Source organism: Erpetoichthys calabaricus, chromosome 10 (assembly GCF_900747795.2).
Source record: "Erpetoichthys calabaricus chromosome 10, fErpCal1.3, whole genome shotgun sequence".
Classification (NCBI taxonomy): Eukaryota; Metazoa; Chordata; class Cladistia; order Polypteriformes; family Polypteridae; genus Erpetoichthys; species Erpetoichthys calabaricus.
In genome coordinates this window covers 46,369,422-46,383,705 of record NC_041403.2, presented here as the reverse complement: position 1 = coordinate 46,383,705, position 14,284 = coordinate 46,369,422, and positions in this window count along the sequence as shown.

Below are 14,284 nucleotides of genomic sequence, written 5' to 3'. Positions count from 1 at the left end.
TTTATTAAACTTAACTGGGACATTTAGTTAACGTCATTAAAACCCTTTAACATCCCTAAAGCTGGGTTAAGCAGTTTCAGCATATGAATGGGTGTATTAGAGATGATTGTTGTATGCTGTTGATAGATAGATAGATAGATAGATAGATAGACAGATAGATAGATAGATAGATAGATAGATAGATAGATAGATAGATAGATAGATAGATAGATAGATAGATAGATAGATAGATAGATAGATAGATAGATAGATAGATAGATAGATAGATAGATAGATAGAACTTTATTTGTCCCTAGGGGAAAATGTGGCTTTTTCCAGAAGCTATTTAAATAAATAAATACATATAGAGATGGAGAAATAAATATATATATATATATATATATATATATATATATATATATATATGTATATATATATTCACACAATGGTGTGAATACACAGGAATGATCAAAAATGAAGAAAAATTTTAATAAGAAAGAAAAGAAAACTTCTGACACAGTCACAGTGAGGCATTATACAGACATATTGCTGTTGGTATAAAGGAACCCCAGTAGTTTCTTGACACACTTTTGCTGAAAAATTCATTGGGTGCAATTTTTCAGTCTTACTGTACTAGAGAGAGGATGTTCAGCACTGTTTATAATGGCATTCACCTTTATTATAATTATCTTCTTCACTACGACCTTCAGGAAGCCAGAGTTGATTGAGCCAGTTTGTTGATTCAGTTGGCCTCTCTTGAAGTGATGTCACCAGCCCAGCACACCACAGTGTGGGAAATTGCAGTGGCCATCATGGAGTTGTAGAAGATGTAAAAGGTGTCACTTCCCACATTAAAGGAACACAGTCTCTAAAGGAAGAAGAGTCTGCTCTGCCCTTTCTTATATAGTTCCTCTGTTTTCCAAGACCAGACCAACCTGTCATTGATGTGGACCCCCCACATACTACCTCTACATCCACTTCTTCAGCAGTGACCAAACATAGAGGATCTTTGGTACAGAAAAAGTCAATAACCAGTTCCTTGGTTTTGCTGATGTTAAGTTGCAGACAATTCTCTTTGCTCCAAGAAACAAAGTTCTCCACCTGACTCTTACACTCTGTCTCATTTCCCTTATCAATACAACCTATAAGTGCAATATTGTCTGAGAATTTCTATAAGTGACACAACCCTGGTGTTATATTTATAGCCTGAGGTGTACAGCATAAAAAGAAATGGAGACAGGATAGTTCCTTGTGGTGCACCAGTGTTGCTTACAACTGTTTCAGATAGATAGATAGATAGATAGATAGATAGATAGATAGATAGATAGATAGATAGATAGATAGATAGATAGATAGATAGATAGATAGATAGATAGATAGATAGATAGATAGATGTGAAAAAGGTGCACAACAGAGGAGGCATTACTATAGTCTGATTTCAATGGGCAAAAGAGAGCCCCTGTGATGCCTGACAGCATTTCATGGTGCCTAGTGCTTCAGAACAACATGTCACAGAGGGGACTGGCAGAATTACTCATAATGGCCTCTAATTTTGCCATCCTCCTCTTTTCTGCCACTGTGCCCAGTGAGATCAGGGTCAGTGTAGTAATACAGCTGGCCTTCCAGATCAGTTTATTCAGGAATCAGGCATCCGCTAACCTGATATTATTCCAGTAGCAGACCAGTATACAGGCCACAAATTTCATATTTATATATATATATATATATATATATATATATATATATATATATATATATATATATATATAAACCATATATTTGATAAAATAAGCCTATAACATATCTACCCACTTGTATTTTTTCTGACTCTATGCTCAATTTATTCCTTTAATTCTTTGCTTTATTGCTTTAATTTTATTCTTGCGTGCTTTGTGTGTGAAGGTTCTGCATTCTGTGAAAAAAATATTATGCAAAGTGAAGACTGATTTATTAAATAATGGATAAAATTAAAATGACATGATTAACTTTCCTATATTTTCATTTAGATCTATATTCCTAATTTATTAGGAAATTTAGAAAAGCAGAACTAATTACCTTTCCTAGCCTCACATCCTAATTGTCCCTAAATACTGTAGGTGGGTTTTGCTAAAAATACTAATTCTTAATAAATGTTAAGAAACATTTAACACTGTCAGGTCCTTAGAAGTTTTCTATTTTTATTTTTACTATTTTTTTTTGTTATGATGCCAGGAAACAGATTGCATTTCCAAATACTGTGACACGTTTTCCTAATATTTGTTACAATTGAGCTGCGATCTAATTTACCAAGCTGCCTAATTTGTAAGCTTGGATTTTCATTAGATTGTCAGAAGGCATCACTGAACTTCACATATCTCCCATTATTCACAGCTCTCAGAATGTAGTATTCAGCAGCTGTTATACCTGAATATGAGGAAAGTCTGATTTCAATAGAAATGCTAAATGTGGAAGATAATTGAGATTTTGAACACTTACTTTAAAAATACAGTCTTCACTTGTGCTATTGTTATTGCTCTGGCTATGGTGTACATGATCTGCTTGAATTTTTATATTTTGGATAAAAAATGCTTATTTCATTTGTGATGACCTATTTATTTATTTATGTATCTAGTTATGTATATATTTATTTATTTTTCTCTGCCAACTCTGCCTCCCTAACCACCTCCACCAGCAGGCATCTACTTCTCCCTCCTGGAAGTAAGGCTGCAACGTTTATTCCATGCTGTCTTCAAGCCTTTCAGTCCGCACCTCAGCAGTGAGGGGGTAGGAGCAGATCTCCCAGGGAGGAGAATCAAGGCCAAGCATTCTTGCAGTGAATAATTTTTCAATCTGGCACAGTAATTGCAGTTGATTCAGCTGGCCCAAGACTTTCTTCTGCTTCAAAAAAAAGGAGAAAACTAATTTTATCTTCTTGGTGTCTTTGAAAGAATAATTAAAAACTCAATGACATTTGCAACATTTTCTTTCCTTAATTCAAATGAGACTATCTGTGTCCCATGTTAAGCAAGGCTGAGCACAATCTGTAGTTCAGCCTGTTCAAAACTTACTGAAATGCTGCCCAGTCTACAGAAATTTAAGTGAGTTTTGAGTGTGCCTTTGTGACAGATGTCTTAAAAACTGCAACAAATGGGATAGGAGTGCAAAAATTAGCATTCAGTCGGTGTACCAAGAAAAACAGATTATGCTGGCAAATGGTAAAAAATAAAAAAAGAAGTGTGGCATAAGAATATGAAAACATAGGAAAAAAAAAAAAGAGAGAAGATACCATTCAGGTCGAAAATCTCATTTAGGTCTACCAGGTCAAGGAGGTGCTGCCAGAGTTAAAGAAGTCATCTCAAAAGACACTTTTTTAATATAGTGCCTGTTATTTTGATGACTGTCACAAGGAGATGTGCAGGAAACAAAATAAGAACCACCAAGAAAGACCGTTAATCCTCAGAAGAAATAAAAGTTGATTTGGGAAAATTTTGTGCAAAATCTTTCATTTTGATAAGGTGGTCAAATGTAGTGATTAGAATTTAGAATGCAAACTTGACCAAATGAAGGACCTTTATTTAAATGTTGTCCTAAAGGAGTTAACCTGCATAGAAATGCAAATAAATCCATGCTTATGTTTTTTTTTTCCTTTGATGTTTCTAGTAACTGAGTCAGTGTCCGCAACCATCTGTCAGGTTATATTTCATAACAAGTCTCTGTGTTAGTGCATCTCGCTATCGAAATGATCTCATTATACTCGGAGATCTTCATGCCTCTAATGATGAAGTTCAAACATCAAAGTCATCACCAAAAATATCTATCTATCTTTATTACTGAAGTTTAGACCTTAACTTGCAGAGTTCCTGCTTTAGCAATAATCACCTGTCAGTGTGCATTTAAAAATCTAACTGGGAGATAATGTAAGACAATTATTTTTGAATTTTGATACATGCTGTTTTACCAAAATACCTCTCCTGTTTCTTAATAAGAATTTTTTTTTCAAATTTCTTATTAAAAATGACCACCATGAAGCAAACTCTCTGATAAACAGAGAGAGCACCTGAACAGCCAGTAAACCATTTATAAATTCTATATAATGCCTTTTTACATACACATCATATCAAAGAGCTTTTCAGTACAGAGCCCACATATAATATGATATATTTATCAACAGTTGTATTATATTATATTATATATTATATTATATTATATTATATTATATTATATTATATTATATTATATTATATATCCTAAGTGAGACAAACAGTCACATAGCGAGTGCACGACTGTAGGCTTTAAGTCACCCTGATAACTATGATGTTAAGATTTATTAGTAATAATATGGTGATACTCTGCAAATGTTCCATTGCATAAAATATATTTTATCTAATCAGCAAGAACTTTTCTAATTTTCTAATTAACCACATTTTAAAATATAATGTAAACAAATACAGAAATGTTTTTATCAATAATTAATTTCACTACCTCTAAATCTATAACACAGTACCAGTTGATCATTTCACTTGTCGATGAGATTTGCACTATTTCCTTAAATCTGTAGGCCTTCACGTGTTACATTATACTGTCTTTATCTGCCTACTGCGCTAACACAAGATATTTTTATAAACTGGCATTTTTTTACTGCATGCCACTATTTTTTTGCCCATGTTTTTCAGCTGACAAAGTGCTATGCCATATTCTCACAAATATTATTCATTGGCTTTCTTAATGCCCCACTCTAAATTCAAAAGTAGTATGCTGCAGCACTCTAAAGTACTTTTACCCTCAATCATCCCACATGCCCTTTTCTCACACCTATTATTCACCAGTAATTCTACATCAGCTGGTACCATCATTCTAACCCATGAAAGCAGCAGAACTCATTAAAGAGAAGATGCTGGCTTCTCTCTTCTTACTCCTTGAATGGTGACACTACCATTATGCCATATTGTAGTCCAGGAGAACAGAGCTACCCACTAGCTAGTGGTACCTATCTGCAAAGCAACTGTGCCATTTGATGAAGTAGAAAACTTATATTTATGTAACGTAAGGAGCAGGCCCTTACTGGTTTTATAATTGGATTATCTATTTGTTATATATTGCTGTTTCTGTCTGTATACCTATCTCTTATACAGTGCTCTATTTATCTGTCTGTGTACTGTATGTATGTGCAGTATGTATGCATGAGCACTTCAGTGGCACCTTCAAGGCTCCGATAAGGTAAGCAGTACCACTTCACACCAAGGTGGGCATGGTAGCTAACTTCCTCTCCCTTTTGCACTTTACAGTCTCAAAGATTGCCAGGCCACCGACTGACATCACTTCCTTTACACCCCGCAAACCTCTGCCCCTTCAGGGATACCCACTGTATAGCACAGCAAAAGACAGGAAGGGGCCGTTCACTTTTGGACCCACAGCTGAAGGCGTACATACCTTCTGCTGAGAATGTTATTACTAGCAGTACTTGAATTTTGGAATCTTATTTTCTTATTTTCAATATTAAAATGGGTTTCACTCTCCACCATTTGTTTTTCTTGGTCTATTTATCTACTGTATTTTTCTTTTATATAGCTCTGTTTCCATCTGTCCTGATTAGGCTTTATTTTCTTATTTTTTAATAAATTCTACTTGACCACTAAAAATAAGCAATAATCTTGTGCAAAGTCATTTTGATTTTCTTATGGGTGCTGCCATTTTAAGATTCTAAGCTTTGTTTTAGGTCTTCGTTATTCCAATTCATTCTTTTGTTTGTATTAATTATATTTATTTTTATTTACAGTTTTCTTTGCATTTGATTTTGCCCATGTATCATATCTATTATATATTATATTACATATTACATATTGTGAATTTCCCCTTGGGATTAATAACAGTATCTATCTATCTATCTATCTATCTATCTATCTATCTATCTATCTATCTATCTATCTATCTATCTATCTATGCCTTTGTTATATGCCTTTAATTTTGTGGGTGGTCCTCTAAGAAGCATGTCCATCACCGCCAGCGACTGCACTCAACCCTTTAAAGGCGAGGGTCTTCCACAGTTCTTGGCAGTTCATTTAGAATGTACTAGGGAATGCTGAGTTCTTGTGCTTTTTGTGATTTACTTGTGTTTTTGTGATTTCCAACATTTGTGAACATTTGAGTTCACTTTTGATTTGTGATTTGAGCTTTTTTGTGTTGGATTGCCTTGCCTTTTCAGGCAATTACTTTTTGTTGTTTGTGTTTCACAGAAGTACTTGTGTTACAGAGTATTTTTGTGCAGAATATATTTTTTAATTTATAAGAGTTTATAAGATTCTGTTTTTCCTATTATTTTGACGGCAGTATCCCCCTCTAGTGGGCAGTTTTGAATTGTTTGGGTGTTATGTACTTTGGGACTCCTAGTTCATAACACAGAATACAACTGCAAGTTGGGCATGATTAGATGTGAGTAGCGGTTAGTGTGCTTTTAAAACACTAGGCCAGATGAAAAATATTCAAAAAGAGAAAGATGGCTGTATATCAATCATAATTTGTAAATGCTTGAAAAGAATAAGTAGATGTTCAGGAAGAAGTTTCTGAAATGCATAGTTGAAGCCATTGCTGTCAGTCTTGGTTTATAGTTCCATTCCCAGTCCTTGTCTTTTGCTCCAGGACCTTCCCAACGGTGACTGTTGGATTTCAATATTTGTTGTAAAGTAGTCATATGGTGGAGTCCCAGGTGTAGTGAACTACCAGTTCACAAAGCTGAAAATGAGGCTTAGTCTCCAAAATCTAGGTTTATGCTCCAGTTGAGTTGTTCGCATCAATTTAAGACTTTCCCCAAACTTATAAGCAGGCTTCAGCCTACACAAAATCAGTCAGGGACAGGTCCAAAAATAATCATAAATAATTTTTAAAAATACACAAAATCCTAAAGAACCCTAAACGAATTTATTATAAAAACTGTTTTCAAATAAATAAAACCGAAAAAAAAAGGAATTCATAAGGAGTAGCCCCCTTTGGCACAAGGCAAACAGAATAAATAATATTAACCTACTATAGTACTTTAAGCAAACTACTCATTAAGAAATACATATCAAAGATGACAAAACAGTCATGAAAACTATTTACAAAAAATATTGAAAAACCATCAAAAAGATAAATAAAAATACACTTGAGCCATGACTGAATTGTAACACTGTGGCTATATAAAGGGACAGTAAGCTTTCTTGGCTTTGCAATAGCTGCTGTATTGTTGAGAGCTCCCTTAGTTTAGTGGTTTGTACTTTTGGCTTATTTTCTCTTTTTTTTTTGGTCTCATGTAATTTTCTGTTTCCTGTTTTTGAGTTTTTCATTACTTTTGGATTTTATCAATCTCAGTGCAAAAATGAAGTTTGAAAAGGAATGAATAATGATGCCTGCTTTATGATTACATATTGTACAGTGAGCAGAGCAGTACAGAAATCATCCAATTTAATGCATTTAATATTCTAACTAATCCTGTTTAAAATGAAAAAAAACGTCATAGGATACTATAATGGTAACAAAGGCACTTTTAAAATTTCTTCAGCAAATTAAAAGATTTCAGGAGAGAATCAGTTTCAATAATTTAGTGCTTCTTGGTGGTGTAATAGTTAGTGCCATTTGCCTGATGCTTTCAGAGGACTAGCCTTGAATCCCAAAGCAGGCCATGTCTGTATAGATTTTGTGTTGTCTCTTGCCTTTACTGGGTTTTTCTTTGGGCACTCTTGTTTTCCTTCCTCATTCCAAAAAAGTGTGTAGGACAGATTTGTGACTCTAAGTTTTCCCCATGTAACAGAGTATGTGTGAGGTCATAACAGTGAACTGCAGCGGACTGGCACTGGTTTCAGCCACTGTGATAAAACAGAGCTGCCACCAGAAGTAGGCAACCATGACACCTGTCAGAGGCCGCGAGCAGTGGGAGGCTAAAGCTGCGGCAAATGAAATGGAAATCCCTGCAGTGTTCAAATCAGATCGAAGTCACAAAAGACCAAGATGTCTTTTTGAGTCTGACGGATCTGACGCAGAAGCAGATGACCAAGAATCCCAAAATCCAGAAGTAAAATTCAAAAGAGGCACATTTCACGTTATGATGGATTCCTTAATTTCAGAATTTGTTTTGAAAGCCCAAACAACATATGTCGCTTTTTTTGTCCAATTTTAAACTTTAGGAGCGTGAGCATGGAGGAGATCTCAGCATCTTGTGCAAATTTAGATGCAAAATACTCAAAGGATCTGTCACATCATTTGAAAGATGAGGTGATTCACATCAAGAACGTGAATGACGCAAGTGGACCATGACTGTAATAAAAAGGGAGGTCAGGAATTAAATAAAAAGGCCAGGATATGACACAAAGCTGAAAAACAAGAAAAGTAGCAAAAGAGTGAGTAACCAGAATATTGCATGTTGCCTAAGCCAAAATGCAAGATAAAACTCAAAATCAAAAAATAGAAAAGAATTCATAATTACAGATATTCTAACAAGAATAATGTGAGGGTTTTTTTGTTTGTTCTGATTTATTCACAAACTTGGACAGTTATACAATACAATACAATACAATTTTTTTTGTATAGCCCAAAATCACACAAGAAGTGCCACAATGGGCTTTAACAGGCCCTGCCTTTTGACAGCCCCCCAGCCTTGACTCTCTAAGAAAACCCTTGTAGGGAAAAAATGGAAGAAACCTTGGGAAAGGCAGTTCAAAGAGAGACCCCTTTCCAGGTAGGTTGGGCGTGCAGTGGGTGTCAAAAAGAAGAGGGCCAATACAATACAGTACAATACACAGAACAGAAGAAATCCTCAATGCAGTATAAAAATAAAAATTTTAGAAGTACGGAGTAGTAATTTAACAGTAGATGATATCACATAGTATGATTTGGATTTGTTTAGAGTCCTGGAGACCTCATTCATCAAGCTGCCTCTCCCATTTGGCCATTCCACAGCTGAAATAGCGTTAATCTGATGAAAGGACCCCTCTTTCCCATGATTCCTCCGGTCCTCCATCAGGGATGACTTTACCTTAGGCAGGAAAAACAACTTGGCAGGTGGGCCGTGGCACCAAGTGCCACATTTGAGTACCAAGAACAGAAACAGAATAGGTGAGGGTTAGTAACAAATTAGAACTATCATGTTACTTATGTTTTAGTGCTAATGACCAACAACAGAGATGCAGTCTACAGTTAATCAGCAGCTCTAGTCAGGATATGCTAAACTAAAGTAGTGAGTCTTCAGCCAGGATTTGAAAGCTGAGACTGAAGGAGCATATCTTATAGTAGCAGGCAGACCATTCCACAGTTTAGGGGCCCTGTAACTAAAAGCTCAACCTCATATTGTTATTTTATTAATTCTTGGTATCATAAGCAGACTGGCATCTTGAGATGTTAATGTGCGCTCAGGTTTGTAAGTCATGATAAGTTCAGACAAGTAAGCCGGACCTTGGCCATTTAATGCTTTATATGTTAAAAGGAGGATTTTGAAATCTGCCCTAAACTTAACCGGGAGCCAGTGTAAGGATTTAAGAACTGGAGTTATGTGTTCATATTTTCTTGTTCTTGTAATAATTCTTGTAGCAGCATTTTGGATTAACTGCAGGCTGTATAAAGAACAGTTTGAACATCCAGTGAATACAGCATTGCAGTAGTCAATCCTACTAGAAATAAATGCATGAATTAATTTCTCAGAATCCTGTTTATTTAGAAAGCACCTTAATTTCCCAACATTTTTAAGATGGAAGAAACATGATTTGGACAACTTTGTAATATGCGCTTTAAATGACATGCTAGAGTCAAAGATAACTCCTAGATTGCGGGCTGATTCAGTAAGATTAATTGTGATTCCAACTGAGTTAAATGATGACAGAATTTAAATTGATTTAAATGAAAGGTATAACTGGGTGTCATCTGCATACGAGTGAAAATTAACATTATGTTTCCTAATGATAGATCCCAGCGGAAGCATGTAAATTGAGAAGAGTAAAGGTCCCAGTACTGAGCCCTGTGGGCCACCATATCTCACTTCTGTGTATAATGATGGAGTACTGTCAGCACATTTCTGTACATATTGGAATCGATTTGATAAATAAGAACTAAACCAAGCGAGCACAGTACCTGTAAGCCCAACATCATTATCTAGCCTGTGCAGTAAAATAGAATGGTCAATGGTGTCAAATGCTGTACTTAAGTCTAACAACATAATTACAGTGGAGTTTCCTTCATCAGAGGATGTCTGATCAGTTATGAAGGGTATGATGCTGACCTTTGTGCCATCGTGGTAAATATGTGACACACTCTCGATTGCTTTGACTAGCAACAGCGTATAAGCTCGGCAACACAAACACCACAAAATGGTGGCACAGGATGGCGCATTCAGAATTAACATCTTCAAAAGCTATTACGTGTTAGCCAAGGTTCCTCACCTGACTTATATTTAAATGTCTTTTGTTTAGTATTTTTTGCTTGTTTTTGATTAATTTATTACAATTGCCTGTGTTATTATTGTTATTTATTTCCATCATTGATCCGGTTATGTATTTTATGACATCTTTATTTATTACTTTATATGCGCTCAAATTTGTTCTCGGATGTTCCGTGTATTTTGTGGTTCCCCAAGAGGTGGGGCCACAAGTCCATCACCATTGAGAGACTGCTGCCAGCCCTATAGACCTTTTGTCTGTTGTTTTGCTTGTTATAAATAAAGAGAAAGACCATTAATAAGTCTTCAGTTTTTTTAGAGGGTGTAAATTGTTTCTACATCCAGGAAGAGTTATCAAAGTTCTCCCCATTGAATGATATACTTCAAGCTTTATTATAATTATCTTGGCTATTTTTTTTAATTTAACAGCCTGACTTCCATTTTTGAGAACTAGTGAAGCCCATAGTTTCCTATTTTCCTGGGGCCAGGCGTGGGTTGAGACCCATTTTGCAAGCTATTTTTGAAGTCCTCACATTTTGCTATTTTGTAGAGCCACAGTATTCACAACCAAAGCATTCGAAATCAAAAAAATGATCAAATCTTTTGACCCCTAAAACCCCTTGAACAATATGTTCATAATTTTTACAAGCCAAGAAAAAAGGCTGAAAAAATATAAAACAAAACCCAAATCATTATATTAATCGGGGTTGTTATTTTTTCCTGACACTATTTTGCATTTGTGTTGGTATTTTTTCCTACATTTGATTTTGTAAATGGAGAGTTTGATTGTTATTTATTTTGTAACAGGAATATAATTTCAAACTGTTAAAATATCTTTTCATTTTTTTCTATGCAATTTTGTTTTCCGTTACTGTAGAACATTGGCAGTATAAAGGTCAACGTCATGCACCTGGTCATCTGAGATTACTGATAAAATTTTGATAGTTGGTGCACACATTTTTCCCATTTTGATTTTCCAGGTTTTGAATCTTTAACTACACCTTAGCTTGCTGTTTTGGGTCTGATAAAAGATAGGATTGTTTTTTGGTTTTGAAATGTGGCCTGTTCTCTTGAATACATTTTATCTTCTAGTCCCTTTATTTAAAAAAAAAACAGATATGTCTCCTTATTTACTAGACAGAGTAGAAGTAACCTAAAAAATATGCTGTTTTAGGAAACAAGGTTAAAGTTTTCACTTAAACTATGGAATATGTTGGGCAGAAAATACTTGTAATAATGGGATGTGCAAGAACATTTGACTTGAGTTCTGCTGTGATTATTTACTTTTAAAAGACTGTTATGCATAATTTTGAAATTGTAAATTATTTATGGATTGCAAATGTAAGCTCTTATCCATTGTGGCAGACAACCGGGGACCTTGCCGCACCGGGACACCTAAAGAAGGGAAGGGCCGGGAGAGGGGCGCAAGAGGGCAGTCCCCCTGGATTACATCAGGGCCACGGATTTGCAGCTTGTGTGCTCATCCCTGTTGGGGTCTGTGGCCACCAGCAGTGCGCGCCTGGACGATCCCAGAGCCCTGGATGGCAGCACTTCCACAACACCAGGAGGTGCTGTAGGAAGTTCATCAGGGTGTACATGGAGCACATCTGGGTGCAACATAAAAGGGGCCGCCTCACTCCATTGAGGGAGCCGGAGTCAGGAGGCAGAGGACGGAGCTTGTGAAGAGAGGAGTGGAGGCAGCAGAAGAATAAGAAGAGAAAGAAAGTAAAGGACTGAGTATCTGTGAGCTGTATTTTGTGAGCAGTGATTTATGTACTCTGTGTGTGCTGTAAAACAGAGCAGAAATTAATAGCGTGTTTTTGGACTTGGGTGTCCTGTGTCTGTCTGTGATCCAGGCTGAATCTTTCACACCAGACAATTTAGAAAGTAAAAGACTAAAGCTTAACAATCCATTCATTACAGTAGACTATGTCTGCATTGTGTTTACTTTTATGCCAGTCTGCTAATTGCTGGGAATGTGATTTGGCCATTCAAATTAAATATCAAAACATGTATACAGCATAAGAACAACAGAAAAGTAACACATACACAGAAAAAAAAGGCTCAAACACACTTTTCTAATCACAGAGTTAAGCAATATAGGCCCATAAAGTTAAGGCTGACCTTTACACAGAGTATAGTCACAGTATACTCTTTATGTATGAGTGTAATGTGCAAGGAACACAGATGGGCACTATTGAGTTCTAGGGACCTCCAAACCGGCTATGTTGTTTTATTTTTTCAGCAAGGAACTAGAAGTGTGTCACTCAAGACATGCCCCAGAAGTGTAGACGGATGTCCGAGGTAATCATGAAACATATATAGCAAGAGGCCACAGATAAGGTGAGACAACTGCCCCTCTAGTCATAACGCCTGGGGAAATATAAAATGAGGCTAGAAGACTGAAATGGCAGTTCAGTGGTATTCATTCAAGAAGTAAGAACTCTGTCAGAGAGTTCCCAGTGGAAACTTAAACTGCCTGACAGGCAAATACACAAGTAAAGGGCTCATAGTCTGCTAACTGAGGGCCGAAATCAATAGGCTAGTTCTAAATATAACAGACATCTGGGACCTTTGTTCATCAAGCAGCTAGTAGCTACTGTATATAAAAAATAGTTTAATTGTAAAATACTATGTATCAATTTTGTTAAAAATTGAAAAAAAACCGTCTTTGTGGGGACTAAATGCAGTAGAGAAAAATGACAGTTTTTAGAAGTCTGATAAATCTTGTGGTGGATTGCCGGCTTATTTCTCCGGCCCTCACCCCCAGGCCGCTAGGAGGAGCTCTCCCAGCAGCATGGACATGCCCCGAGTTCCAGCAGGGCCTCATGGACTATGTAGTTTTTATACACAGCCCTGCTGGATACCTTGGGGGCCACCAGGCGTCGCTGTAGGGGGGCTCGTAGGCTCGCATGTGCCCTATAACCCGGGAGTACGTCATGGTCACGTGACAGGAAGAAACGACGTGCTCCCGGGTTGAAGAAAAGGACTGTTTACCCTGACCCGGAAGGGAAAAGGAACTGTGGACTGTTGAACGGGAACACCTCCGGGTCAGGGTGTATAAAAGGACTCTGGGAAGCCCAGTACACTGAGCTGAGCTGGGAGGAAGGGTGGCAAAGTGTCTGGGAGTGTGGAGGATTGATTATTGATTATTATTGTTTGTTATTGAGTATTGTGGAGAGGAGGGTGCTTTGTGCACTGTATTGTCCAAATAAATATAATTATTGGACTTTTACCTGGTGTCTGGAGTCGAGTCTGAGGGTTCAAGGGGTCACGGAGACTTCAAACTATCACAATCTGTATTCATCCATCCATCCATTATCCACCCCGCTATAGCCTAACTACAGGGTCACGGGGGTCTGCTGGAGCCAATCCCAGCCAATACAGGATGCAAGGCTGGAAACAAACCCCGGGCAGGATGCCAGCCCAACGCAGGGCATGCACACACATACACACATACACCCACTAGGGACAATTTAGAATCGCCAATGCACCTAACCTGCATGTCTTTGGACTGTGGGAGGAAACCGGAGCACCCCAAGGAAACCCACACAGACACGGGGAGAACATGCAAACTCCATGCAGGGAGGATCCGGGAGGCGAACCCAGGTCTCCTTACTGCGAGGCAGCAGCGCTACCCACTGTGTCACCGTGCCGCCCCATCTGTATTCAAACACTAACAAATGAATGTCATTTTTTTTAGAAAAAAGGATAATTTTTAAGGCTTTTTTTTTAAACAAAATTAGACATATGCATAATAAGTTTTTGTACTACATGCAAAACAGACAAAACTGTCTATATCTGCAAAAATAATAATACATTTAAAAAATAAAATGAATAAAAACAAAATACAACCAAATAAAAATAAAATAAACACAAAATAATTAATTACTGTAGAAGAGCAAAAATATCTTCAGAAATACAAAGCAA